Source organism: Helianthus annuus, chromosome 5 (assembly GCF_002127325.2).
Source record: "Helianthus annuus cultivar XRQ/B chromosome 5, HanXRQr2.0-SUNRISE, whole genome shotgun sequence".
Lineage (NCBI taxonomy): Eukaryota > Viridiplantae > Streptophyta > Magnoliopsida > Asterales > Asteraceae > Helianthus > Helianthus annuus.
The window spans coordinates 120,027,066-120,037,111 of NC_035437.2; the positions used below are offsets into that span (position 1 = coordinate 120,027,066).

The 10,046-nt window shown below is 42.2% G+C and overlaps 1 non-coding gene across 1 annotated transcript; it reads left to right on the top strand.

Moving 5' to 3' along the window:
* The first annotated feature begins 601 nt into the window (after window positions 1-601).
* LOC118492721 lies at window positions 602-708 on the top strand. Its single transcript, XR_004894723.1, has one exon. It is a non-coding gene; the product is annotated as a small nucleolar RNA R71 (small nucleolar RNA).
* The last annotated feature ends 9,338 nt before the right edge of the window (window positions 709-10,046 follow it).

The window sequence follows — 10,046 nt, forward strand, 5'->3', positions numbered from 1 at the left end:
TTTCTTATCAGTGTCAGAGACGAGGCGATATATAGTATCTTCGAGCCTTTCTCGTCCACCTTGTTGTTGAGTGAAATTTTGTGACTCATTTCTTGGTTGCTGAAAGTTTGTTCGTTGGGTTTGTTGGTTACTACTATTGCCGGTTTCCCTCCAACCAAGGTTTGGGTGGTTTCGCCATCCTTGGTTGTAAGTTCCCGTTGGAGGACCCGACGGCCTAGGTCTATTATCAATGTAGTTTACCATTTCTTGTTGATCGTCTGTTTCTTTCATGCAACTCCAATTTTCATGTGACCCACCACACCCTTCACAAGCCATAACCGAGACTGTTTTTGTCATTTCCAATTTTTTTATCTTTGAAGAAAGAGCCTCGATTTGGGCTTGTAAAGAAGTGCTTTCATCGACCTTATGGGCGCCCGGGGCGATAGACTTATTTCCCCGGGGGGTGTGCCATTGAAAATTGGTTTGAGCAATTTCCTCAATTTGATTATATATTTCGTGTGGGCGTCGATTACCTAAAAGTCCCCCGGAGCTAGAATCAAGTGTCTGCCTAGTGTGTGGCAACAATCCATTATAGAAAGTGGATACTTGTTGCCATATTGCGAGGCCGTGATGAGGACACTTGCGTAATAGCTCCTTGAACCTTTCCCAAGTTTCATATAAGGATTCCCCGTCCTCTTGTGAATATGTATTAATTTCAGCCATTAACTTAGCAGTTTTAGAAGGAGGGAAATACTTATATAGAAATTTTTGGGCTAGTTCATCCCAGGTGTTTACCGATCCAGCTGGGAGGGTGTTGAGCCAAGCTTTCGCTCGGTCTTTTAGTGAGAAGGGAAACATACGAAGGCGGATGGCGTCGTTTGATGCTCCATTGATCCGAAAGGTATCACATATTTCCAAGAAATTAGTTATATGTAGATGGGGATCCTCGTCCGCAAGCCCGTGGAAGGTTGCGGAGTTTTGGAGCATTTGTATCAAATGCGGCCGAAGTTCGAAGTTATTGGCTTCGACATTCGGAGCATTGATAGCGGCGCCTAGATTACCTACGGTGGGTCATAGATAATCCATAAGGGTACGTTGGTCCGCCATTGGAGGTGGATCACCCGAAACCTTCTCTTGGTTTTTGGCTTTTAACCTTTTTCTGAGAAAGCGTTCGGGTTCTTCTAGTGGTTCTTTTATGTCTTTATTGGAACTGGAGCTCATACACTACGTGAGGTTGGCGTCGGGTTCCAAGTCCTGCAATAAAAACAGAAAAGAATGTTGGTCAGAAGGTTCACCACGGCCCCGTGTTGAGTGAACACGGCCCGTGGTCGGAATTTCAGTGATTGTTTTCCAGATCCCAGTTACTGGAAGTTGGACACGGCCCCGTGTTGCACCGGCACGGCCCCTTGGTCAGCCTTCTGTAACTTGGAAAACAAAAACTGCCAGTAACGATGCTGAACACGGCCCGTGTCCGACCAGGCACGGCCCCGTGTTGAGCTCTACAGAAGCTGAAAATTTAAGAAAAAATCCTAAAAAATTAAAGAAAAATAAAAATATGATTAGGCCGTTGATTCCTAACTTTCTTAAAATCCTTGTGTCCCCGGCAACGGCGCCAAAAACTTGATGCGTGTGTAGTGTAATATATTTTAGATGTATATTTAAGCCCCTTTTTACACTTTTAGTCAAGTTTTAAATTTATAAAACACGATATTCACTAACACTAAACACACATATGGGCAAGTGCACCCATCGTGGACGTAGTATAGTGTTGGTAAGATACCGAGGTCGTCCAAGGACACAAGAGCTTTTAATACCGGTTTATCCTCAACGTCTAACCAAATCAAAAAGTGAGAAGAAATGTTTTAAACTAAGAAAAATAAAAACTAACTAAATGCTGAAAAATAAAATAAAATAAAAACAGATAGACAAGATGAATCACTTGGATCCGACACGTGTATTAGTATAACCTTTGATTATTTTCGCACTTTTGCACTTGTTTAAGAGATTATCTTAGTTATTGTAGTAGGCCCCTCTTTTGAAGGCGACGTTACCCTCAACCCAGTAGTTTGAGTCAGCAAGGATACAATCCTAAAGGGTCGGATTATTGGAAGATAATGAATTAAGTTATTAATGCAAATTGTGGTAGGCCCCGCTTTCGGCGGTGACGTTACCCTCGGCTAAGTAGTCTGAGTCAGCAGGGATACAGTCCTAAATAGCCGGGTTATAGTATTAATAGTAGTTAACTTATGAGGGGGTCAAAGAGTTTGGATCCCCGCCATCCAATACCTATGGGCATTGAAGGAGATCCTACTAAATTTGACCCAGGTCCCAAGCAGGACCTCTAAACGCTGAACAAGGGCAAGACCCTTACCAAACCGTTCCCTTAACCCCCGACCAGGTAGCCAACATACCTCCATATAGACCGTGGAGATATGAATGGTGAAAATCTTTTATTTTATATAGACAGTAAAATAACGCCAAGACACCACGGACAAACGATAAGGAAAGATCACCTTCAACATAAGTAACTAGTTATTAAAGTCATTAATACAAAACCAAATAAAAAGTGCAAAAGATTAAAAATAAAAAGTATTATACTAAACACTTGTCTTCACCAAGTGATGTAAGAGACTTAGGCAAACATGACCTTGATTGTCAAGAACTCTTACGATCAATCTTGGATCCCGAGACGACTCACACACTCTACGATGGACAATGGATGATGGTGGTGGATGATGGTGTTATGGTGGTGGTGGGTGGTGGATGAAGTGTGAGAGAGGTGGTGTGCCAAGGGATGAAATGGAATGAAGCCAAGCACCCCTATTTATAGGCTGAACAGAAGGCTGGGCACGGCCCCGTGTCCGCTGGACACGCCCCCGTGCCCGTCTGACATTCTCTCTCTTCATTAATTGTAATTCGCAATTACAATTAATGCGCCTGCTGTACTTTCACCACGCCCCTGTGCCCGCTGGACACGGCCCCGTGGTGGGCAATGGAAGCTTCTACTGGTTTGTCTTTTCTGCTACTTCCTGGGCACGCCCCCGTGTTCGCTGGACACGGGGCGTGTTCAGTCTCTGTTTTCTCTTCTTTGCCTTGGGAGGTGCCGTTGAGGGTCCGGGCAGTCTACTTTTGTTCCTTTTCTTGTATTTATGCTAGAATTAGTTGTCTTTTTTGCTTCTTTTGTGATTTTGAGCTCATTTCATCCTGAAAATACAAAAGGAAGACAAAAACACTCTTTTTCCAACATTAGTACTTAAAAAGGGTTAGTTTTATGCCTTAATTGATGTGATTTATATGTTGCATTTTACACACATCAATTACTGCCCGTAACGCCCTTTTTAATTTAAAACGAGAATTTTGGACATGTGAAAGGACCATAACCTTAGTTACTGAATTCTAAGCATGTCCCTAAAATTTCACGTCAATCCGAGGTCCAGAATAGGAGTTATGCTAAATAGCGCAAATTACGGAAACTTTAGTAATTAAATAGCGCAATTAGCATAACGCCTATCTAAACCCAGATTTAGACATCAAAACTTTTACACACTGATGTAAAATAATATTTTGGGATTTTTAAAGATTTTTAATTATTTTTAGCCTGCTACATCTAAAATATATTACACTACACACGCATCAAGTTTTTGGCGCCGTTGCCGGGGACACAAGGATTTTAAGAAAGTTAGGAATCAACGGCCTAATCATATTTTTATTTTTCTTTAATTTTTTAGGACTTTTTCTTAAATTTTCAGCTTCTGCAGAGCTCAACACGGGGCCGTGCCTGCTGAACACGCCCCCGTGCTCAATCATTGGAACTGGCAATCCTGTTTTAAGTCAGACAGTAAGCTGAACACGGGGCCGTGTCCACTCAACACGCCCCCGTGCCCAAGATTCAGTTACTGAAAACAGAACCGTTAGATCCCGGCGGTTGGTAATTTCTGACACAAACATGAGTGATAGTAATTCTTTTTACTTTCGGCACTCTTATGGTTTGTGGTGTCGATTATGTGGAGGCGAACATGAGGAATTAAAATGTTATTTTCTCAATTATAGGCCCCACTATATAGACCCACCGATTCCTTGTAACCTTAAGAGGGGCGAAAGTAAAAATAAGCACTATCTCTCCCTCGAATGCGCCCAGCCAGATATTCTAGGAGAAATGCTCCTTGACGAGTTATTTCAACTAGAAAAACTAATTCTCAATTGGTCAAAAGAACTTAGGAAGGATTTTATAGATCCATCCCAAGATGATGACCATGAGGAAATGTTGGAACCGCATTCCGACAACCTCGTTGCTCCCGAAAATACCTTCATACCTAGAAAAGACTTGGACGATAGTCGTCCCTGTGTCGATTGTGCCGTGAAGGACTCCCCATCGACTTCGTTCGATGCATACATAGACCTGAGCGATTCGGCATACACCTTCTTTAACGAGAGCCCGGAAAAGGGTTGGACTTGTCCACCTAGAATAAAAATAGGAATTACCCTCACCGATAACCTCTTGCGTTCTCGCCTTAGTATAGGACAATTAAGGTATCTTAGGCACTTTGGGCTTGTTCCAACAAATCAAGAGCCACCCGGTATAAATTAACTCCTTAGTAAGAGACAAAACTTCATAAAACAGCTTTCCGACACGGGGCCGTGCCCGGCCAACACGCCCCCGTGTCCACCAAAAGATTCCCTTCTGATCAGAACGTCAGAATACGGACAAACTGTGTCAGAATTTCATCTGCACACGGGGCCGTGTCCAGCGGACACGGGGCCGTGTCCAGAAGGCTGTCGTTTTCTATAAATGCAGCCAAAAATCCTGCACATTTGGACCAACTTGGGACAGAGATTTGAAGGAATCTTCTCTCAAACAATCCTAGGTAAGTCTAAAAGAAGTTTCCAACAACACATCTTGTCCTTTCCTCTTCTAGACATTTCCTTCTTTTTCATCTTTCTTCAAGAACTACCATGAAAAGTTTGAATTCTTCAACCTTTGTGGTAGGAAACAATGAGTTTTGATCATGGAATCTTGGTAAAAACATGTTGTGTAACATTGTTTAAAGTTATTTATTGCCGAAAAGTCTACATAAATTCAGGAAATAACTTAAAAACCCAAGATTCCTTGCTCCAAAATTCTGCAGAAAGATGAACACGGGGCCGTGCTCAGTGAGCACGGGGCCGTGTCCAGAAACTGTTTCGTCATATAAACTGCTTTTGGTTTATTTTTCGTAGAATGGCGAGTGAGAACAGTGAAACATCATCCGTTCATTCCTCAAACAGCCGAAGGGGAAGAAGGCCCTCCGTTGAAGCAACACTTGTGCACTATGTGATAGCGCTGAGGGAAGCTCTTGACGAAATGACGTCAGTAGAAGAGGTCCTCATTGACCGTATTAACGATCTTACGATGGGACTTGAAAGCAGCTTCCAAGAGATTAACCTTTTGCACCAAAGGTTAAACATTCTGGTAGCACCTCCTATGGAACCAGTCCTTCCACAACAAGACTGGAACTTGGCACTCGGAGTTAACAACCCTACCGGGTGGGAAGACTTTCCCGCAGAACCTCCCATGGAAAACCCACAAGAAATTCCAGCGGAAGTTGCAACTCCTCAAACTAATGCAAATGAGCCCTCTTTTCTCCTTCCAAGGGAGGTAGAGGAGTGGCTCGCCGACATATGAGGAGAACCACACCCGGAAGAAGGAGTTCTAAAAAGCCCTATCTAACCAAGATTAGTAGTTCCTTGGAAATTTTGCTAAATTAAAATAAAATATAGGGCTAGAACTCCATCGTTTAATATTTATGTACTTTCATCTTTAACTTTATGTAATGTCTCTCTATGTTCGCAATGTTATGATGGTTTTTAAGATTGATGGTTGTTTTGCGAATAGAACACACTCATGGTGGTAATGGATGAAAAAGGGAACGAGAAAAATGGAACCATGCACAAAGAACAGAGCAACCCGACACAAATCTCCATCACAGAAGGCTCAACACGGGTCGTGCCCAACCAACACGCCCCCGTGCTGAGCCACCTGCAGAAAAACACCCAGTTCAGGTAACTGGACACGGGCCGTGTTCAGCGGACACGCCCCCGTGTCCAGGCTTCTGTGTCAATTCTCTAATTTTTGTTACTGGCACTTGACCACGGGGCCGTGCCCGGTCACCACGGGGCCGTGTCCAGGATGCCAGTAACAAAAATCTTTGCTTTTTAAACCACTTTTACACATTCTAATCAACCAAAAACCTTATTTTTTGGACACATTGAGGACAATGTGTAATTTAAGTGTAGGGGGGATGCTAAAACCTTGAATTTTGCAAATCCTAAACACAAGCCTTACACAAAACTCTATTGGAACCGCTAAACACCCCAAATTTTTTCAAAAATTTTTCATTTTTTATTTTTATTTACTTGTCTTAGTTTAAGTTGGGAATAACAAGTTCTAAAAAGGTTATATTTTTACAAGTTTACAACCGATAGCGTCGTGATAACAAAGAACCAACATAAGAAAATTATGAAACGGCATAACAAGTCTAGTTAAAAATTCGATTATATATACTTGATCACATTAAAAACCCATTCCCACAAAAGTGAGTTTTGAGCCTTTATTGAGCATAAAAATATACATATTTAGACTAAATGCTCATTTTTCGTTTCTTGTGTGAATAGCCGCTTGGTTCTTACAAATCTAGAACTTGCCACAACAATACATTCCCGGTCCTTACCAACTTAAACCCAAGTAAGTAAATGATGGAGGCATTAGGACTAACCATTTTTCTTTCAAAACCATTATTTTTTCAATTTTTTTTTTATCACCTACCCAAAATCCCTCTAGATAGCCCCTTTGAGCCTAAACCTTTCATTTCATTACCCCAAAACCCTTTTTACCCACCAAAAACCATTTTTATTTTTCACCCTTTATTTTAGTAACAAGCTCGGTTCTTCGTAAACTCGCCTTTTTATGTGATGAAAAAAAAAAACAATGATGAAGTCAAAAACAAACAAAAGCTATATAAAAGCTTGTTTGGAGAAATACTTCAAAATAAAAAGTCACTAAAGACAAGGTATTTTACGAAAACCGACGCTTTTTACGATTTTCGCCCTTTTTACTAACCACTAACCCAACCACCCACCTTTAACCCAAGCCTAACCCTTCACCCAAAAGTCCTCTTGATATTTACAAAGGTAAAAAGTTAAAAAGGAGGAGGATTGATTGCTTGGCAAGCCTATGGAAGGCGTAAGTTCCATGCCGCTCTCGAGTGATTCACTAAAAATCTACACCTTCGGCCGAGTGTTGAGTGATCCCCCTTGAGGTATGTGAACTTGTATATAAATGGAATTTTAATAAGGCATGCTATGCCTAAATAAGTAATTTATCTTATGAAACGTTCAAAATAAATCATAACGAATAGGATTGTAAATAAATAAAAATAAAACTTACAAAGACCTTGGATTCCCGACACTCTAGGACAAGCTAAAAACCTTCTCTTCTACCTATTCCATTTGGGAGTGTAAGCCACATTTAAAGAGTTTTGCTTGAGGACAAGCAAAAGTTCAAGTGTGGGGGTATTTGATGTGTGTAAAATGCAACATATAAATCACATCAATTAAGGCATAAAACTAACCCTTTTTAAGTACTAATGTTGGAAAAAGAGTGTTTTTGTCTTCCTTTTGTATTTTCAGGATGAAATGAGCTCAAAATCACAAAAGAAGCAAAAAGACAACTAATTCTAGCATAAATACAAGAAAAGGAACAAAAGTAGACTGCCCGGACCCTCAACGGCACCTCCCAAGGCAAAGAAGAGAAAACAGAGACTGAACACGCCCCGTGTCCAGCGAACACGGGGGCGTGCCCAGGAAGCAGCAGAAAAGACAAACCAGTAGAAGCTTCCATTGCCCACCACGGGGCCGTGTCCAGCGGGCACGGGGGCGTGGTGAAAGTACAGCAGGCGCATTAATTGTAATTGCGAATTACAATTAATGAAGAGAGAGAATGTCAGACGGGCACGGGGGCGTGTCCAGCGGACACGGGGCCGTGCCCAGCCTTCTGTTCAGCCTATAAATAGGGGTGCTTGGCTTCATTCCATTTCATCCCTTGGCACACCACCTCTCTCACACTTCATCCACCACCCACCACCACCATAACACCATCATCCACCACCATCATCCATTGTCCATCGTAGAGTGTGTGAGTCGTCTCTGGATCCAAGACTGATCGTAAGAGTTCTTGACAATCAAGGCCATGTTTGCCTAAGTCTCTTACATCACTTGGTGAAGACAAGTGTTTAGTATAATACTTTTTATTTTTAATCTTTTGCACTTTTTATTTGGTTTTGTATTAATGACTTTAATAACTAGTTACTTATGTTGAAGGTGATCTTTCCTTATCGTTTGTCCGTGGTGTCTTGGCATTATTTTACTATCTATATAAAATAAAAGATTTTCACCATTCATATCTCCACGGTCTATATGGAGGTATGTTGGCTACCTGGTCGAGGGTTAAGGGAACGGTTTGGTAAGGGTCTTGCCCTTGTTCAGCGTTTAGAGGTCCTGCTTGGGACCTGGGTCAAATTTAGTAGGATCTCCTTCAATGCCCATAGGTATTGGATGGCGGGGATCCAAACTCTTTGACCCCCTCATAAGTTAACTACTATTAATACTATAACCCGGCTATTTAGGACTGTATCCCTGCTGACTCAGACTACTTAGCCGAGGGTAACGTCACCGCCGAAAGCGGGGCCTACCACAATTTGCATTAATAACTTAATTCATTATCTTCCAATAATCCGACCCTTTAGGATTGTATCCTTGCTGACTCAAACTACTGGGTTGAGGGTAACGTCGCCTTCAAAAGAGGGGCCTACTACAATAACTAAGATAATCTCTTAAACAAGTGCAAAAGTGCGAAAATAATCAAAGGTTATACTAATACACGTGTCGAATCCAAGTGATTCATCTTGTCTATCTGTTTTTATTTTATTTTATTTTTCAGCATTTAGTTAGTTTTTATTTTTCTTAGTTTAAAACATTTCTTCTCACTTTTTGATTTGGTTAGACGTTGAGGATAAACCGGTATTAAAAGCTCTTGTGTCCTTGGACGACCTCGGTATCTTACCAACACTATACTACGTCCACGATGGGTGCACTTGCCCATATGTGTGTTTAGTGTTAGTAAATATCGTGTTTTATAAATTTAAAACTTGACTAAAAGTGTAAAAAGGGGCTTAAATATACATCTAAAATATATTACACTACACACGCATCAGTAATCTGGTCTCCAAGAGGTTCCATGGAGGGCATTGTAATTAGCCGCTACCACGTATGGATCGGCATCATAGTTATAGTTGTAGTGCGTGTGAGTCGGCTGCTCAAACGGGTTGTACGCGGTGGAACCGCCGTACGCTGGTATAGGGTTATCATAGCCGAAAGGTGGCGGAGGTGGTGCAACTGGTGCAGAATTCACCTCTGCAGGGTGACCCGAAGGTTCCCCTAACTGTGGTTCTTCAGGCACTGGCGGAAAGTGACTCGCACTCGAGTGGCGAGGGGTGCTGAAATGGAATTCCCCTCCTCGGGTGGACATCCGCGCGCCTGATCTTCTACGCCTTGGCGGATCAGGAAGTACTGGTTGAACTGGTGGCGGTGGAGGCGGTGGCATAACTGCCACGAACCGCGAATCCTCAGAAGGATCCTGTTGTTGTTGTTGGTCATGAGGTGAGAAATGATGAGAAGGTGTGAAGTACCAATCACATTGGTCAAACCTCGCCTGATAACTGTCGGGACCTTGATAGGGTGTTCCATGAAAGGATGACCCATTAGAGATCTCGATTGGATGGTTGGGAGTACCTCTTGCAGGTTCTATGGGATCCGTGTCTTCATCCATATCTACCGCATTATCTTCGGAGAAATGGTCTTCAGGTCCTAATGGGTTATAACCTATCGGTTCTTGGACATAATCAGCCGTGTTAAATCGGCCTTGAAAGAAAGGAGTAGGATCGCCATAGGAACGGTGCGAAGCAGATCGCTGGAGAGGTATGAACGAAGGTTGAGGGTTATTGGGTTCATTTTCTGAGTTTGGTCCAAAAGAG